The following is a 20,344-nucleotide window of genomic DNA, read 5'->3' as shown; positions in this document are numbered from 1 at the left end:
GTCTTTTTTTTTTTTTTTGCGGTAAGCGGGCCTCTCACTGTTGTGGCCTCTCCCGTTGCAGAGCACAAGCTTGGGACGCACGGGCCTAGCCGCTCCGCGGTATGTGGGATCTTCCCGGACCAGGGCACGAACCTGCGTCCCCTGCATTGGCAGGTGGACTCTCAACAACTGAGCCACCAGGGAAGCCCCCATATGGGCAGTCTTTTTAGAAGTGTTTCCCTCTGTGATTTAGCTAAGCTAAATTAGTTCTTACTAATTGAGTTCGCACAGCTGGGAGAAAAATTAAGTATCAGAAAGGAATTTTCCCTAGGTGTTTTATTTATGAATTCATCCATTCAAGTTCAACTACTTCCTATTAGAAAACCAGGTTAAATTTGGACTTTATAAGTTTAAAGCCTAAGTCAGATCATGACGTTTCTCTGCTCAAACCTTCTAACGCCTCATCATGTCCCTAAAAACCAAAGTTATCCCAAAGGCCTACAGAACCTTTTTAGTCTGGTTCCCCATTACCGTATCTCTCTCTCTAACCTCATTTGATTTCTTCCTTTGTTTTTTAATACATCAGTTCTACGACTAAGAAGAGATTGCTCTTTGCAGCTCCCTGAATTCCCCCACCTCTTTCTGTTTTCTCCATCAGGAGTCAGCAGATACAGCCTGTGGGTGGACCAAATGCCCATTTTTGTACAGCCCACAAGATAAGAATGGTGTTTACATTTTTAAGTGGCTGGAAAAAAAAAACTTGGAAAACTACTATTTCATGACATGAAAATTATATGAAGCTCAAATTCCGGTGTCGGTGAATAAAATTTTATCTCTGCTAAGCCACATATTTCCTTGTAACCTGGGGGTCGGTCTCGTGTTAAAGTGGCCACCATTTTCTCCAAGGGAGTTTTGATGTGGTCTCTCTATCTATGTATTACATAGGTATATAAATATGTATATAGATTATAGTTAGTATAAAGAGGAAATATTAATCCTTCATAATTTTACTATTAATAATCCTAGTGGGGTAACCACAGCAGAGGTTTTTGGCATATTTACTTCTAGTCTTTTATATACACATTTACACGTACGCAATTATTTCTAAGCCTAGTTTTGAATTTTCATTAAATACTTTTATCTAGAAGAAAACACTATTTCTTTCTCTGCTAGATATCCTCACTTCAAAATTACCTTTAAAATTTTAATTTTTTAGCATACATTATAGGATATATATTTATTTTTGAAAACTTAGACAGTAAAGATAAATAAGGAAAATGAAACTGCCATCAGTCTCCTCACCCATAGACAAGCACCAGTAATAGTTGGTCATACATAAACATTCATATTTAATATCCAGTACCTTAGCCAAACCTCCTTCGAGGTTGCCTGAGTCTACCTCCAAAGCTTCAGTAGATGCAAAATTCAGCAGACTCTGTATTAGGAGCTGCGTTGTAAATCAAAAAGTAGAATACCAAGTAAATCTACTTTGCAGAAAACCTCCAGCTAATGCTAAAACAACTGAAAACATGCTCAAATTTGTCTGTCTCTCTTGAGTAAGAGGGAGACAATTCATGACACATATAGCCCAGAGGTTTCCCCGCAAATATATAGAGTCGTACTGTACCTACTATTTTGCAGCTTGCTTTCCCCCCTCAGCAATATATCATGAGCAGTTTCCCATATCATGTTATCATAATTCTTCTAAAATGTGTTTTTTAATAGTTGTAGAATATTTCATTCCAAAGAGTAAAAAACATAATTGATTTAGTCTCCTCTACTGACGAACACTCAGGTTGTTTGTAACTTTTAACCTATTCTAATAATCATAAGCATCTTTGGATATTTTTTCCAATAATATAGACGTGAACTTGCTTGGTCACGCTATATGCAGACGGTAAGGGGTTGATACATGTTTCCAAGATTCCTTAGAGCAAGGTCGAATTCTCTCTTTAGTCTACCTAGGTTATTATCATTTAACAAAGAAAACCTTTGTCAATTGAATAAACAAAGCAATTCTATCTTATTGTTGTTTTAACTTGAAGTTTGTTGACAACTAAAGAGATTGAATATATTTTCATATGCTTATTAGCATTTCTACTTCTTTTGTGAACTGCCTATGTCCTTTGTTTATCTTTTATTTATTAATCTGCAAGGGCTCATTATGCATCAAGGCGACTAACCTTTTGTAGTATATGATGTGAATATTTCCCCCAGGTTTTCATCTGCCTTGTAATTTTTAAATGGTGTATTCTATCACTATCTCTCCTTGTTTTATTCTTAGAAACTTCCCCCATCCCCCAACACCCACCCACCAAGATCCCATAAGGCAAATAGCCCAACAGTCTATGTTTCTCATCACTATGCCCTACAGCCCTCCACGTAAGGTACAGACGCAGCTGTTGCGTCAACATCGCTTCCACGGGAAAGCCCGAGCCCTTCAGTACCAGGTGCTGCCAGGCCCAGGGAGTGGAGACCCCCACGTAGGTCCTGCTCCCTCCTCACTGCGCTCAGTGGTAGGACTTCTGAAGTTCGGATGACGGTAAAGATGGGGCCGTCAGAGGAACATGAGCTCCTAAGCGAACGCTGTACCAAAACATGCTCACAGATGCCACTCTCGGAGGGAAGCAGAGGGTCATCATCCTCACTCCCAGGCTGGTGTGACGGCTCCATGTATAAAACAACAGCTGCACTTAATGTTGCGGAAGCTTCCTGGGGGTCAGCCCTGAGTGAGCTCTCTACTGCGTCACTCACTGGCTCCCCACAGCAACCTGTGCAGGAGGTTCTAGTGTCCTCACTTTACAGGTGAGAAAACCAAGGCCTGAGAGGTCCAGACATCCCACACTGGCAGCGGCAGAGCCGGTGCAGCCAAGGTTGGGCCTGCTGATGCAAAGCTGAGAGGGTAACTTGTTCTGAGGGCAAAACGTTGGCAATAAGCTTAACTGCCCTGAGCCTCAGTTTCCTCACACTTCAGAGCCTTTTGGCACATCTGATGGTGGGGATTAAATAAGACTAGATAGTCTTTACTATCGCTCCTCACTCTAAGATTATTCTACAAACATATTTCTATTTCTAAAAAACTTTATGAAAAACAAAATCACACCTTGCTTTTCTTTTCTCACAAGAAAAGAAGCAAAGATTGTAAGATTTTCTGCCCATTTACAGCCTCAATTAACTAAACAGTCAATGTGTGACTGCATGTACAATAGGACGCCAAGGAGAAGGAATCAGTGTGGGCTGGAGAGGTCTTGGAGGAGGTGAGATCTGGACTGTCCTGTGTAAGAGGTGCCGACTTGCAGCAAGACAGGAGGGTGTTCCAGGAGGAAGGAAACAGGAGCAGGGCTAGGAGTCGTGGCTACACCCGGGGCCTTGTGGGAACCAGGTGCTGGGGCAGGGTCTGGGTGGGAAGCATGGGAGGCAGGGGGAGCCGGATGGAGGAGACGGTTGTCATGCCAGGCTATGGTGACACTCCATGCAGGAGCCGAGGGGAAGGTTCAGGAGACCGAGTTGGCCAACAGGGAAGAGAACTGTCCAGGAGCCCGTTTCATTCAACACTGAATAGGTCCTGAGGGTTCAGACTTAGGAAAACATGTTCTTAGTTTCACATCCTTCTTCTGTTTTGGTTAGGTGTTCCATAATTGCTTAATAAATTCCCAGAACTATAAATGGTAACAACATGAAACACTATGGACCCATACAATGACCATGTTGAAACCAATGTGTTTTTTTGTTTGTTTGTTTTAATTAATTTATTTATTTTTGGCTGCGTTGGGTCTTCGTTGCTGTGTGTGGGCTTTCTCTAGTTGTGGCGAGAGGGGGCTACTCTTCGTTGCGGTGCACGGGCTTCTCATTGCGGTGGCTTCTCATGTTGTGGAGCATGGGCTCTAGGCGCACGGGCTTCAGTAGTTGTGGTTTGTGGGCTCTAGAGCGCAGGCTCAGTAGTTGTGGTGCACGGGCTTAGTTGCTCTGTGGCATGTGGGATCTTCCCAGACCAGGGCTCGAACCCGTGTCCCCTGCATTGGCAGGTGGGTTCTTAACCTCTGTGCCACCAGGGAAGCCCGAAACCAATGTTTTTTTAAACATTAATTTAACAACATGATGAATATAAACACTCCCCTGGTTCTTAGGAGGCCAATGTTGTAGTTGAGAATTTTGCTCAGTGGCTGAACTTCCATCTGTTCATTCCTCTCTTCTTCTGTGTCTCAGTTTCTATCTCTGTGATCATTGGATTTGTTTTCCATTTCTAATATTTTTTGTTTACATAAAAACTATTTCAAGTGTTTTTTGGAAGTAGGTAGAATACAAATAAATTATTATTAAAGTTTCTCTAGATATATGGTCTTCAATACCTCATTCTACTAAATAACAAAACAGGTCTTCATACACAAGCCCTTTTGGACAGAGGATCTGAAGTCCTTTGTAAATCCAACTTATTAAACCTAATTCAAGTTAACAATCCCTGCATTTGTATGTATAGCATTTTAAGGATGAAAAATGTGGGAAGTTTTTTGGTTAATGTGCATTATTTTATTTGAGCCACAAAAGTCCTGACAGTGAGCTCTTTCTTTCATCCCGAGTACCCAGCACAGCACCTATGGCATAGGTAGACTCCCTACAAATGCTTATTGAAAGAATGAATGATTGAATTAAGTCAGAAATAACAATTCTGTGAGCAGGAATATGTACTAATCATTATTCCCATTTCACTGAGGAAGAAGCAGTGTTGTGCTGGAGTCATGAGACAGACAGGGACCTGGGACCTGGGACCCTTTACTGGAGAACTTGCACCTGGACAAACATCTCCCCGAGCAACAGAATACAAAGAAATCTTAAGGGACTAAAGATAAATGTGTGCATGTGCAGTTGGGGCAAATTATGAACAATAAGATGCAAAAAGGCCAAATACCAACTGTCACTTCTGAGGTGCCAGGAGCAAGGGTGCTACGCATGATCCCTGCACGCAGCACCACCAAGGGGGTGGGCAGACCACCTAAGCCACGCCTCTGGCCCCACCCAGAGATCCGCCCCTACACTCACCTCATTTAAGGGACCAGCCCACGCTCTTTCCAGATGGAGCAAGGGCACCTGTTACTTGTTTTTGCTCCCTCCTGCTACAGCAAGAGTCCCAATAAAGCCTTGCCTGAATCCCTTCTCTGGCCTCTTATCAATTTATATTGATTAAAGAGTCCAAGGACGCTGGTTGGCAACAATTCGGACCTGCTCAGGAGAGCCGATGGCATATATTTCTTCCCAGCTCCACTTCCATTAAGTGACTTCACCTTGGCAGCATGAGATTGACCACGGTGGGAGTATTTACACCAAGGAAATCAGCAAAAGCTGTAAGTCAGCAACCCTTCCCCTTGAACCCTTGAGAGCCGGTTTTAAAATATTTGCCAGCATACCGCTGAAATTAGGATTCAGACAAGTTAAGTGACTTGACTGAGGTTATATTGCTGGCTTAGAATTCAAGTCCAGACTCCTGGCTCTAAGGCCGGAGGCCATTAGGGAAACTGATGAGTCACGGATGAAAGCGCAGCCAGTTTCTGACTCTGCAGCCCAGCTCTGTAAGTGACGGAAACTGTGTCTCTAGGGATGTGAAACACAGCAGGCCCTTTTATAGCAATGATGATGGGTTAGAGTAGGAAGACCTGACTCCTTTAAAATATAATAATGCTCCTCAATCCCTGTGCCACCAGTTCCCTTAGTAAAGACTCAGGGCTTGTCTTTGCTTATTTGTTCATTTGGCATATTGCTGCCTTTATTTTTCCGCATCAGTGAATAGAAACCTACCCCATGTGTATCTTATGAAGAAAGTTATTAGGTGTGTAGGTGTGGATTTTGTTGCTGGCCACACTCGGTGGGTTTCAAGTGGCCAACAGTGAGAAATGGTAACGTAACCCAAGTTTCGCCTAGGTCTCACATCCATGCTAAGTTGGAATTTTAAGTCTTTGGACTAACACTAATCAAGAACTAACTCTCTAAATGTATTCTTTGTGGAGGGATAACCCCAAATAGCCCCTAATCTTTGCCCACGATGTGAGCTAAAGTTCCAAAGCCTATGTCACAGCCACAAAACACAGGAACACAGCTGGTGAGTAGAATTTTGTTTTTTGTGGAGGGGACAAGCAAATTGAAAACCCTCAAATTTGAATTGATAAATGATGTAACAACTGAGAGAACACATAATTTTCCACACGTGAAATGTGGGTTATAAATTCAAACTTCAGGTTGTTCCCTTCCTGAAGATAAGATAAGCAATTACCATCAAATAGGAAATATTTACACTTCTCAGCACCAGTTGCTGCCATGGGTTTCCTGAGAAAAATCTACAAAGTTGAAATTACAAGCTTTCCAATAAATTCTGGGTGGTTTGTAACTTCTTTTAACATGCCCATTTGGCTCCTGGACTGGTTTTAGCAGGGACAAATTTGTTTAACGAGGAATAGATCATTAGAAGAAGCTGGGGTGGGGGGGGAAGACTTAGAATGTAGAAATCTATGTAGCATTAAGAATTTACAGGTAATTTTATCTTTCTTTTGCCATTCCTGGGCAAGATCCAAGAATTGTCCTACCATGGGACTTGAAAGACTAAAAGGCACAAAGTAGTAAAACTGATTTTTACTGTGGCTTCCCAGAGAATCCTTTAAGTTTAAGTTCATAGCTTTTAAACCTGACACTTTCATCTTTAATACTGATGATTCATGAGATATTTTGAATATCAGATTGATTTTTAAATGAAAACACCAGTCCTTTTTCCTAACTCATATGAAACTATTCAGACTAGAATAAGAGACCTAAAATTTGAGTGTGTTTCCATAGATATGATAAAGGGACACTCAGAGGTGTAGGTTTCATTATAAACCTTTATTTCCCCAACAAGAGGAACCTGGAGTCAGAGTGGAATGATTAAATGACTTCTTTTTTTTCTGACAGTCATATAATATCTCCTAATTCTACTCCCCTAGTCTTCCCTTTGGATTACATTATCGCCTTTATGGAACTTTGGGGTTTGTTTTTGTTTTGTACATGACCAAAAGGTGAGATGATCCCTTTACAGTAGGAGAGAACTTTGGATCCCTCTACTGGTGGTTTCTTCAAATTGCCGTTCTCCACTAAAAGGTTTATGGAGTTTAGTGGGTAACCATCAAAAAAAATTTTTTTTGAGTGAAAATATGTATTGAATATAGTAAGTGTAAATGTTTCTTGGTGAAACTTTGTTTCCATGATGTGCATACGAATGCAGAGTCAAGATTACTTTCCAGTGAGCAATATTCAGCAGCAGTGGGCTACATGCGGCAGGGTGGGATCAGGGTGAGAGGAGTGAGGCAGGACTAAGGACGTGCAGAGTTGGAGCCTGTCTCTATTTAAAATTTTGATGTTTTGTTCGTCATGGATTTTTTTGCATTATTTTTGATTTTTAAAAAGTATTGTTTAAAGTATTTATTTTGATTACTGTGCTTTTTTGGTGTCCCCTTAAATTTTGTGCCCCAAACGACTGCCTCACTTGCCTCTCCCTTACCCTCCCCTGACAGTGGTCAGTGTGCTTTATAGAGGGAATGGAGAGGGCTGGCCAGCCTGGGGAATTCCCGAAGAGGAAGCACATGTGGGATGAGATGGTGAGAATGTGTGTGGTGTCTTTTCCTTTCTCTGTGAGGCAGGAGGGGAAGACATCAGCTAAGAGGAGGAGGACAGGCCTTGGGAGAGGGGGAATGACGTAGCATGGCCGGTGAAGAGCCTGGGAGAGGGAGAAGGTCCAGGACAAGTGGAGGACGGCCACACAGCCTTGAGTACTCTGCCCACAGCTGGATATCGCCACTTGTGGTGATGCTGTCTGCCTGGTGAGTTATGTTTCTCCAGAAGCCCGCAGGTGTTGTAGAGAAGACAGGAATGACCCAAGGTCTGGGGTTGCTGGGGTGGAAGGCCAGGAACCAGGGAGAGGAGGGCAAAGGTGCCAGGTGATCCTGCATCTGAGACAGGGAGGCAGGTAGAAGAAAGGTCAGGAGATGGCTGGCTGGACCCGGGGTGTTAGGGGGCAGGCGGGGGGCACAGAGGATTCCAGATGAATATTTAGAGGTTGTGGCTGAAGAGAGAATGGACTGGAATTTGAAATTTCAGAAGAAATGCAGTTCTAAGTGAAGCCACATAAATGACTTTGTTGCTGGTAAGTTGTCTTGAGTGTGTGGGAAGTAACATGAACAAAATAGCACCTACACCATAAAACAAGGGTTCCTTAGACTTCTGAGTGTTGTATGTCTACTGAGTAAGATGTAGAAATATAGTTTCCCCAAGATTGGATGTTGTTAATATATTACAATGATGGCCAGAAACAGTGGTCAAGAAACAAAGGAGTGGACACAAAAATATATGCATTTTTGAATTCAAACCCACTGGTTTCTCTAGTTAACATTACTCAGCCTTCAGGTCTAGATTCAGTGCTGCTTCTCCTCCTGGAAGATGGCTTCCCTAATTCCACCCAGCCCCACCTTGAGAGCCCCCTGCGCTCCCAGCACAGCTCTCACTGTTTGCTCCACGTCTGTCTTCCCACTTGAGCGCCAGGACTAGCCTTGACGTCCTGCCTTCCGACTGTCTCCATCTTAATTTTCTTTGTTACCCCATCTTAATTTTCTGACGAACCAGCCCTTTAAGCTAGTTCCTGTTTTTTCTTACTCCTCCCCCTTCTCCTTCCCCAGAATTTACTGTTCCAGGCCTCTGCTCAGCTCCCCCACTGGACAGCTCACCCATGTTCATAGCCTCCATCGTCTTTCCACGCAGGGTGCCCACCGGACCTTCAGTCCTGTCTGCCTCCAGGCTCAGGTTACCTACTGGACTCCTCTACCTGCTGTCTCTCCAACATCTCAGTCAACGCAGCCTAAAGCCAAACATGTCCCCTCCTCACTCCTAACTCCTAACTCCTAACCAGTGTTCCCTCTTTTGTCAGGAATGCTTTGTCGACAGGAAAAATCATAAACAATCTATAACAGGAATAGACAAGAGTTTTATTTGAGCAACACGGAGGACTGTGTCTTTCTCAAGGACATGAAAGCCATTCCTTTGATATGTAATCATCAGGAAAGACAGAATCCTAATTTTAAGATTGCCAGCTGGCAGACACAACCAGCCTAATCACATTGACACTGACACACTCTTACTGGGCTGTTTTATAAGTTTTCACTTCCCTGACTCTACTTGAGCCTCCACCCACTGCCCCTCCCTGTTCCCTTATTCTCCCTTGAAAAGCACCCAGTCAGCTCTGCACAAATCCAGGTGGAGCTCAGCTCTTTCCCCTTCTGTCAGTGGTTACTGAATAAGATCTGTGTCCACCGCTTTAACTAAAATCTAACTTTATCTTTGACACCTGAAACAAAGATTGCTTCTCCTTCTGAGACCACCTAAGCCCTGTTGATCCTCAGGCTCTTCTGGAATTCTGTGATTCATCCAACCCTTGCTGATCTCTGCTCCTCAGGACACCACTACGGGGCCTGCCGTTGGTCCTGCCCAAGTTAACACTGACCTGCCTGTCCCTTACAGTGATGTGCGGCGGGGAGGGGGGGGGCGGGGTTCTACGATTTTGTCTTGACTCCAACTAATTGTCTCCAATACTTTGAGGTTGAAGACACTATTAGTTCATTGTTTTTCTTTGTGTCTAGTATAAGTATTTACGTAGAAAGTACTCAGATACTTACAGGATGAATTGAAATACTGGAAACTGCGATAGATTAACTGTAAATTAAAATGCAGTCCTGTCATCGAAATTACAATTTCAACCAAGATAGTTGGTTTTGCATATGTTTTAGGATCACAAAAGTAGACTCAACAAAGAAATGCGTAATCAGCAGGGGTGAGATAGAATAAACAAGAGGTGACTGTAGGTAAACTAGCTTTGTCCAGAAAAGGTGAAAGGACTCTCTCTTATTTTTTTTGAATAATTGTGAGGCACAGCTCCCAGACTGGGGGTGGGGTCTACCACCCCCTTCCCCAAATTCCTTTACTCTCCTCTTCTTTATCCTTCTGACAACCACCCCCTATTAAAAAAGAGGATATAAATCTGTCTCCAGTCCAAACACAGATAAACCCAAGTTATGTTCCAAATAGTTGCATATTTTCCTCTAAGCAGTTCTTTGTCCTGTTCTCTTCTATAGTCTTCCCTGTTTCCTATTTTCAGCAGGCTCTGAAGTCATCTGTAATTTGTATATCCCCTCGGTAACAATACTTTGATCTTTGCCCACAGATTGCAGATTAAGTCACCAAAGCAGAGAGCAGTGAGGGATGCCTGAGGTTACATGATAAATCTGGCCCCAAACGGGGTAGCCCTGGAGTTTCCAACCTGTTGATTGGTCACCCAGCCATGCTGCAGGCACAAAGGAAGCTGTACCCACAGCATTCTTTCCTGGACAGTTGCTGGGTTCACAATCATCATTGGGATCGCTTTGTTTCCTGGAGGCTCAGTATTTTCTTTCTCCAGGTCAGGCAGGCCTGTGGGCCTCTACCCAGTTCCCTCCCCTGCACTTGGAGTAGGAAGCTAGAGGATGTGCTTTATTTATTTATTTTTTAAATAGATCTTTATTGGAGTATAACTGCTTCACAATACCGTGTTAGTTTCTGTTGCACAACAAAGGGAATCAGCCATATGCACACACATGTCCCCATATCCCCTCCCTCTTGAGCTACCCTCCCATCCTCCCTATCCTACCCTTCTAGGTCATCACAAAGCATCCAGCCGATCTCCCTGTGTTATGCTGCTGCTTCCCACCAGCCAACTATTTTACATTCGGTAGTGCGTGTATGTCGATGCTACTCTCACTTTGCCCCAGCTTTGCCCTCCCACCCCATGTCCTCAAGTCCATTCTCTATGTCTACCTCTTTATTCCTGCCCTGCAACTAGGTTCATCAGTACCATTTTTTTTTTTTTAGATTCCATATATACATTCAAGCATACATACAAGCATACTTTCCATAGTGTCTGCTTTTACATTTAAGTCTTGAATCCATTTGGAGTTTATTTTTGTGTATGATGTTAGGTAGTGTTCTTTTTTTTTAAATTTTTTAATTTAATTTAATTTTTTTTATACAGCAGGTTCTTATTAGTCATCAATTTTATACACATCTGTGTATACATGTCAGTCCCAATCGCCCAATTCATCACACCACCACCCTCACCCCCTGAGTCCATAAGTTTATTCTCTACATCTGTGTCTCAATTTCTGCCCTGCAAACCAGTTCATCTGTACCATTTTTCTAGGTTCCACATATATGCGTTAATATACGATATTTGTTTTTTTCCTTCTGACTTACTTCACTCTGTATGACAGTCTCTAGATCCATCCACGTCTCAACAAATCACCCAATTTCGTTCCTTTTTATGGCTGAGTAATATTCCATTGTATATATGTACTACATCTTCTTTATCCATTCGTCTGTCGATGGGCATTTAGGTTGCTTCCCTGACCTGGCTATTGTAAATAGTGCTGCAATGAACATTGGAGTGCATGTGTCTTTTTGAATTATGATTTTCTCTGGGTATATGCCCAGCAGTGGGATTGCTGGGTCATATGGTAGTTCTATTTTTAGTTTTTTAAGGAACCTCCATACCGTTCTCCATAGTGGCTGTATCAATTTACATTCCCACCAACAGTGCAAGAGGGTTCCCCTTTCTCCACACCCTCTCTAGCATTTGTTGTTTGTAGATTTTCTGATGATGCTCATTCTAACTGATGTGAGGTGGTACCTCGTTGTAGTTTTTTTTTTTTTTTTTTTTTTTGCGGTACGCGGGCCTCTCACTGTTGTGTCCTCTCCCCGTTGCGGAGCACAGGCTCCGGACGCGCAGCCTCAACGGCCATGGCTCACGGGCCCCGCCGCTCCGCGGCATGTGGGATCTTCCCAGACCGGGGCACGAACCGGTGTCCCCTGCATCGGCAGGCGGACTCTCAACCACTGCGCCACCAGGGAAGCCCTCGTTGTAGTTTTGATTTGCATTTCTCTAATAATTAGTGATGTTGAGCAGCTTTTCATGTGCCTCTTGGCCATCTGTATGTCTTCTTTGGAGAAATGTCTATTTAGGTATTCTGCCCATTTTTTTGCATTGGGTTGTTTGTTTTTTTACTATTGAGCTGCATGAGCTGTTTATATATTTTGGAGATTAATCCTTTGTCCGTTGATTCGTTTGCAAATATTTTCTCCCATTCTGAGGGTCGTTTTTTCATCTTGTTTATGGTTTCCTTTGCTGTGCAAAAGTTTTAAAGTTTAATTCAGTCCCATTTGTTTATTTTTGTTTTTATTTCCATTACTCTAGGAGGTGGATCAAAAAAGATCTTGCTGTGATTTATGTCAAAGAGTGTTCTTCCTATGTTTTCCTCTAAGAGTTTTATAGTGTCCGGTCTTACATTTAGGTCTCTAATCCATTTTGAGTTTATTTTTGTGTATGGTATTAGGGAATGTTCTAATTTCATTCTTTTACATGTAGCCGTCCAGTTTTCCCAGCACCACTTATTGAAGACACTGTCTTTTCTCCATTGTATATCCTTGCCTTCTTTGTCATAGATTAATTGACCAAAGGTATGTGGGTTTATCTCTGGGCTTTCTATCTTGTTCCATTAATCTATGTTTCTGTTTTTGTGCTGGTACCATGTTGTCTTGATTACTGTAGCTTTATAGTATAGCCTGAAGTCAGGGAGTCTGATCCCTCCAGCTCCGTTTTTTTCCCCTCCAGACTGCTTTGGCTATTTGGGGTCTTTTGTGTCTCCATACAAGTTTTAAGATTTTTTGTTCTAGTTCTGTAAAAAAATGCCATTGGTAATTTGATAGGGATTGCATTGAATCTGTAGAATGCTTTGGGTAGTAGAGTCATTTTCACAATATTGATTCTTCCAATCCAAGAACATGGTATATCTCTCCATCTGTTGGTATCATCTTTAATTTCTTTCATCAGTATCTTATAGTTTTCTGAATACAGGTCTTTTGTCTCCCTAGGTAGGTTTATTCTTGGGGGTTTTATTCTTTTTGTTGCAATGGTAAATGGGAGTGTTTCCTTAATTTCTCTTTCTGATTTTTCATCATTAGTGTATAGGAATGCAAGAGATTTCTGTGTATTAATTTTGTATCCTGCAACCTTACCAAATTCATTGATTAGCTCGAGTAGTTTTCTGGTGGCATATACATTTTCTATGTATAGTATTAGGTCATCGGCAAACAGTGATAGTTTTACTTCTTCTTTTCCAATTTGTATTCCTTTTATTTCTTTTTCTTCTCCAATTGTTGTGGCTAGGACTTCCAAACTATCTTGAATAAGAGTGGCCAAGTGGACATCCTTGCCTTGTTCCTGATCTTAGTGGAAATGCTTTCAGTTTTTCACCATTGAGTATGATGCTTGCTGTGGGTTTGTCATATATGGCCTTTCTTATGTTGAGGTAGGTTCCCTCTATGCCCATTTTCTAGAGAGTTTTTATAATAAATGGGTGTTGAATGCTGTCAAAAGCTTTTTTTGCATCTATTGAGATGATCATATGGTTTTTATTCCTTAATTTTTTAATGTGGTGTATCACATTGATTGATTTGCATATATTGAAGAATCCTTGCATCCCTGGGATAAACCCCACTTGATCATGGTGTATGATCCTTTTTTTTTTTTTTTTTTTTCTCAGTACGCGGGCCTCTCACTGTTGTGGCCTCTCCCATTGCGGAGCACAGGCTCCGGACGTGCAGGCTCAGCGGCCATGGCTCACGGGCCCAGCCACTCCTCGGCACGTGGGATCCTCCCGGACCGGGGCACGAACCCGCGTCCCCTGCATCTGCAGGCGGACTCTCAACCACTGCGCCACCAGGGAAGCCCTATGATCCTTTTAATGTGCTGTTGGATTCTGTTTGCTAGTATTTTGTTCAGGATTTTTACATCTATGTTCATCAATGATATTGGTCTATAATTTTCTTTTTGTGATGTCTTTTTCTGCTTTTGGTATCAGGGTGATAGTGGCTTTGTAGACTGAATTTGGGAGTGTTTCTCCCTTTGCAATTTTTTGGAAGAGTTTAAGAAGGATGGGTGTTAGCTCTTCTCTAAATGTTTGATCGAATTCTCCTGTGAAGCCATCTGGTCCTGGACTTTTGTTTGTGGGAAGACTTTTAATTAGAGTTTCAATTTCATTACTTGCGATAGATCTGTTTATATTTTCTAATTCTTCCTGGTTCAGTCTTGAAAAATTGTACCTTTCCAAGAATTTGTCCACTTCTTCATGGTTGTCCATTTTATTGGCATATAGTTGTTTGCAATATTCTCTTATAATCCTTTGTATTTCTGCAGTGTCAGTTATGATTTCTCTTTTTTCATTTCTAAATTTATTGATTTGCATTCTCTCCCTTTTTTTCTTGATGAGTCTGGCTAAGGGTTTATCAATTTTGTTTATCTTCTCAAAGAACCAGCTTTTAATTTTATTGATCTTTGCTATTGTTTTCTTCATTTCTATTTCATATATTTCTGCCCTGATCTTTATGATTTCTATCCTTTTGCTGACTTTGGGTTTTCTTTGTTCTTCTTTCTCTAGCTGTTTTAAATGTTGGGTTAGATTGTTTATTTGAGATTTTTCTTGTTTCTTGAGGTGAGATTGTATTGCTATAAACTTCCCTCTTTCTTTTTTTTTTTTTTTTTTTTTTTTTTTCTTTTTGCGGTATGCGGGCCTCTCACTCCTGCGGCCTCTCCCGTTGCGGAGCACAGGCTCCGGACGCGCAGGCCCAGCGGCCATGGCTCACGGGCCCAGCCGCTCCGCGGCATATGGGATCCTCCCAGACCGGGGCACGAACCTGCATCCCCTGCATCGGCAGGCGGACTCTCAACCACTGCGCCACCAGGGAGGCCCAAACTTCCCTCTTAGAACTGCTTTTGCTGCATCCCATAGGTTTTGGGTCATCGTGTTTTTGTTGTCATTTGTTTCTATGTATTTTTTATTTCTTCTTTGATTTCTTCAGTGAGCTCTTGGTTATTTAGTAGTGCACTGTTTAGCCTCCATGAATTTTTGTCTTTTACAGTTTTTTTTCCTCTAATTTCTTTCCAATCTCACAGTGTTGTGGTCAGAAAAGATATTTGATATGACTTCAGTTTTCTTAAATTTTCTGAGGCTTGATTTGTGACCCAAGATGTGATCTATCCTGGAGAATGTTCCATGTGCACTTGAGAAGAAAGTGTATTCTGCCACTTCTGGGTGGAATGTTCTATAAGTAGCAATTAGATCTATCTGGTCTATTGTGTCATTTAAAGCTTGTGTTTCCTTATCTATTTTCTGTTTGGATGATCTATCCTTTGGTATAAGTGGGGTGTTAAAGTCCCCTACTATTATTGTGTTACTGTTGATTTCTCCTTTCATGGTTGTTAGCATTCTCCTTATGTATTGAGGTGCTCCTATGCTGAGTGCATAGACATTTATAATTCTTATATCTTCTTCTTGGATTGATCTTTTGATCATTATGTAGTGTCCCTCCTTACGTCTTGTAACAGTCTTTATTTTAACATCGATTTTATCTGATATGAGTATTGCTACTGCAGCTTTCTTTTGGTTTCCGTTTGCATGGAACATCTTTTTCCATCCCTTCACTTTCAGTCTGTATGTGTCCCTAGGTCTGAAGTGGGTCTCTTGTAGACAGCATATATATGGGTCTTGTTTTTGTATCCATTCAGCCAGTCTGTGTGTTTTGGTTGGGGCATTTAATCCATTTACATTCGAGGTTATTATCAATATGTATGTTCCTATTACCATTTTCTTAATTGTTTTGGGTTTGTTTTTGTGGGTCTTTTTCTTCTCTTGTGTTTCCTGCCTAGAGAAGTTTTTTTAGCATTTGTCGTAAAGCTGGTTTGGTGGTGCTGAATTCTCTTAGCTTTTGTTTGTCTGAAAAGCTTTTGACTTTTCCATCAAATCTGAATGAGATCCTTGCTGGGTAGAGTAATCTTGGTTGTAGGTTTTTTTCTTTCATCACTTTAAGTATAGCCTGCCACTCCCTTCTGACCTGCAGAGTTTCTGCTGAAAAATCAGTTGATAACCTTACGGGGATTCCTTTGTATGTTATTTTTTGTTTTTTCCTTGCTGCTTTTAATATTTTTTCTTTGAATTTAATTTTTGTTAGTTTGATTAATATGTGTCTTGGTGTGTTTGTCCTAGGGTTTATCCTGTATGGGACTCTCTGTGCTTCCTGGCCTTGGGTGACTATTTCCTTTCCCATGTTAGGGAAGTTTTGGACTATAATATCTTCAAATATTTTCTCAGACCCTTTCTTTTTCTCTTCTTCTTCTGGGACCCCTGCAATTCAAATGTTTGTGCTTTTAGTGTTGTCCCAGAGGTCTATGAGATTGTCTTCAATTCTTTTCATTCTTTTTTTCTTTATTCTGCTCCTTGGCAGTTATTTCCGCCATTTTGTCTTCCAGCTCACTTATTCATTCTTCTGCCTCAGTTATTCTGTTATTGATTCCTTCTAGTGTATTTTTCATTTCAATTATTGTATTGTTCATCTCTGTTTGTTCTTTAGTTCTTCTAGATCTTACTTAAACATTTCTTGTATTTTCTCAATCTGTGCCTCCATTTTATTTCCGTGATTCTGGATCACCTTTACTATTCTTACTCTGAATTCTTTTCCAGGTAGATTACCTATTTCCTCCTCATTTATTTGGTCTTGTAGGTTTTTACCTTGTTCCTTCATCTGTGACATTTTTTTTTGCCAGCTCTTTTTTTTTTTTTTTTTTTTAATGAGTGTGACTGTGTTCCTGTCTTACTGGTTGTTTGGCCTGAGGCTTCCAACACTGGGTTTTGTAGGCATTTGGGTAGAGCTGGATCTTGGTGCTGAGATGAGGAACTCCGTGAGACCTCACTCTGATGAATATTCCCTGGGGTCTGAGGTTCTCTGTTAGTTCAGTGGTTCGGACTTGGAGCTCTCACTGCAGGAGCTTCGGCCTCTCCCCAGGCTCGTGAACCAAGATCCCGCAAGCCGCCTGGGGCAGCAAAAAAAAAAAAAAAGAGAGAGAGAGAACAATAACAAAGTAAAAAATAAAATTAGATTAGGAAACTAACAGATATATTAGGAAGAATATAAAAATAAAAATATAGATGAATCAACAAATGGAAGGTACATCAGTACCACAATAGTATAAAAGAAGAGGAGGATAAAGAAAAAAAAAAGGGCGGGGGGGAAAGGCCTTGGCTGTGGAGGGCAGGGCCTAAGCAAGGGCGAGGTTTGGGTGGTGAGCAGGGCCTATGCTTAGGACCCACAGGGCTGGAAAAGGCACTGGGGACTGTGGAGGGTGGGACTTTAGCTCAAGGAACAGAAGGGGCCCAGGCATGCCCCCGACCCCTGGTCTCAGAGGACAGGGGACCTCACCTGGGAGTCCAGCAGGCTGCCTGGGCTCGAGTGGGTGGGGCAAACGCCTTCCTCTCCTTTCCTGCTCCTCAGGTCTGGGAGGGCCCCTCCTGCCTGCCTCTCCTGATCTCTGGGGACTCCCTCCTATGCCCTCAAGGACCCACGTGCCTGGAGGGGTCCTTGGAGGGCAGGGGACCAGCCTGGGAGCTCAGCAGGCTCCCCGTGCCTGAGTGAGTGGGGCAATCACCCTCTGCTCTTTTCTTGCTTCTCCCAGAGGGCCCTCCCAACCTGTATCTCCTGATCTCCCCTGCCTCAGGGGCATGGATCCTGTCTGGTCTTTACTTCTCTTCCCCCCTCAGTCCCCCTATGTCCTACCAGTTCACTTTGGGGTTCCTCCCGTCTCCTTGGGCATCAGAGTCCCCCACCAGAGGCCGGCAGCTGCCCTAGTTGTGGGGAGACTCAAACTCCACGTCTTCTCACGCCGCCTTCTTGACTCTGCCTCTGAGGATGTGCTTTAGAGAAGCTTTATGACTCCGTGTGAACTGGAAGGGTGGGCCTCCATCACCTGGGTGTGGCCTCCAACAGCAGAGCCAGAGCTGGGGCAATGTTGTTTAGTTGTAATGAATGAATTTAGATTATGGTGTTTTGCTTTGGGGACAGCAAATTAAGCTTAGAGACTGATATTGTCTTTACCAATAGTTTGATTAACACAAGTTCACTACGGGACTTATAATTTCACAAGCCAATGGCATACATGATAACATCTCTTAATAAGGCAATAAAGAAATAACACTACAAAGACTTGATAGATTAATTACACTATTGTTGCAGGTGAGGGGAGATGACAACGTCCCATTTCTGCTGAGGTGTACCTTTTCTCTGAGGTTGGTTCTCGGGAGAGTGGGCTTAACCAATCAGGAGCTGAGGTCCAGCTGCTAGCAAACCGAAAGTGAAAAGTTCTCTGTTGCTATAGCAGGTTGCTAGGGAACGAGGGCGCAGGTATAAGCTGTTAGAAGATCCCGGTGGGGCGCTGCAGGCTTTCCGCCACCACCAGTAAGAATCACCTTTACCACAGCAGGAGCCAATGTCCCAAGGCCTTGATGAAATAAAATTATTTTAAGGCAGGACAAGAAAAAAAAAAATCGAACATAAAATCCTCTCCCTGCCCCTTTCTGCCACTAGCCCCTCCCTTTAGTGTGCATTGTGCATCTGCACCATACATTAACCAGATCTCCTTAGAAGACAAAAGAATGCCTGCTGGACCAAAAAGAGCAATTTTCTCCCAGTGCCAGCAAGGTAACTCCTTAGGAGAAAATATTCCTTTCCTTTACCTGTAAGGGGACACGATCTCCCACTAATCACCTTGTATGTGCAGATCTAGACTATGTAAACTATCAATGTATTACTCTGATATATAACTCTTTGTTTCTAAAAGTATTTAACTGTGTTTGACTTCTAACAGGGGGAACAGTCAGTCCTTAGAGCTTTCTGAAAGAATGTCTCCCAGGTTATAATCCTCAAGTTGGTTCAAATAAAACTCTATTTTTATTTTTATTTATTTATTTATTTATTTGCAGTACGCAGGCCCCTCAGTGTTGTGGCCTCTCCCGTTGCGGAGCACAGGCTCCAGACGTGCAGGCTCAGCAGCCATGGCTCATGGGCCCAGCCGCTCCGCGGCATGTGGGATCTTCCCAGACCGGGGCATGAACCCGTGTCCCCTGCGTCAGCAGGCGGACTCTCAACCACTGCACCACCAGGGAAGCCCAAAACTATTTTTTTTTCATTGACTCAACTAATTTTTTGTCAATAGTCTTCAGACAGCTAGATCAGCAAAGGTTAGCTTTGCCCAAACCGAAACTCTCGGATTGTCCCTACACATTCTGGGTATTTATAGTCTAAATGTCCCCTCATCCTAGTTGCTTCTTCATGTGTTTTTACTGATAACCCCCCAGCTCATCCTCTCAGCAGCTGAGCTCTGAGTGCTTATTAACTCCACAGATGAGATGATGACATCCTGACACAGCTTATTTCATTCTTATGTGGAAACAACTTTACATCTAAAAACAACTTCCTTTTTGTTTGTCTTTGTCATAAACAAGTGGATTAAAACAACTTAAGTCATAAACAAGTGGGTTTGAAATCATATCAAACCAATATACAACACATGGAGATGCTTTTGCTTTTGGTTGGGAAAGGCCATGAGTGACTATATTTAATTTGGAGGAGTTGGGGTGTTCTTTTGTTATGAAAGAGAAACTGGGCACTCTAAAAGAGGAGTTTACCTTTCCTAGATCTTCCCCTCATCACAACAACCCTATCAGTGGGGTTTAGATATGGTTTATGTAAACAGTGGCTAAACAATTGAAGTTGCTGTGGATGGGAGGGTTTGGTTTTAAAACTTCCTAACTACACTGAACTGAGGAGAGTGACCAACTGTTCTGATTTGCCCAGGACTGTTGAGTTAGCACTGAAAGTCCTGCATTCCCGGAAGCTGGTACACAAAAAAACCCCAGTTTTAGGCAATGAATGCCGATGGTTGGGGAAAAAGTATAAGTCCATGTGGCAGATGCCCAAATAGCTGAAAGTGACACTGTTTTTAGTATTGAGTGGATACGGCATAGATTATGTCTTCCAGAGTTGCTGTTTTTTTTTTGTTGTTGTTCCTTGCTGCTGATGTTGGCAATCATGATTTGCAGTCACAATAATTGATTATCTATTTGTGCATTACTCTAAGTGATACACCTGAAGTGTACAACCTAAATGTATTTGGAGTGTCAGTGTTAGCAGTTGTCTTTTTTTTTTAATTACTAATTTAATTTATTAATTTATTTTATTTTTGCCGTGTTGGGTCTTCGTTTCTGTGCGAGGGCTTTCTCTAGTTGTGGCAAGTGGGGGCCACTCTTCATCGCGGTGCACGGGCCTCTCACTATAGCAGCCTCTCCTGTTGCAGAGCACAGGCTCCAGACACGCAGGGTCAGTAGTTGTGGCTCACGGGCCTAGTTGCTCTGCGGCATGTGGGATCCTCCCAGACCAGGACTCA

The sequence above is a fragment of the Mesoplodon bidens genome, assembly GCF_964165515.1.
Source record: "Mesoplodon bidens genome assembly, chromosome: 5".
Taxonomy (NCBI): Eukaryota; Metazoa; Chordata; class Mammalia; order Artiodactyla; family Ziphiidae; genus Mesoplodon; species Mesoplodon bidens.
This window is presented reverse-complemented; position numbering follows the sequence as displayed.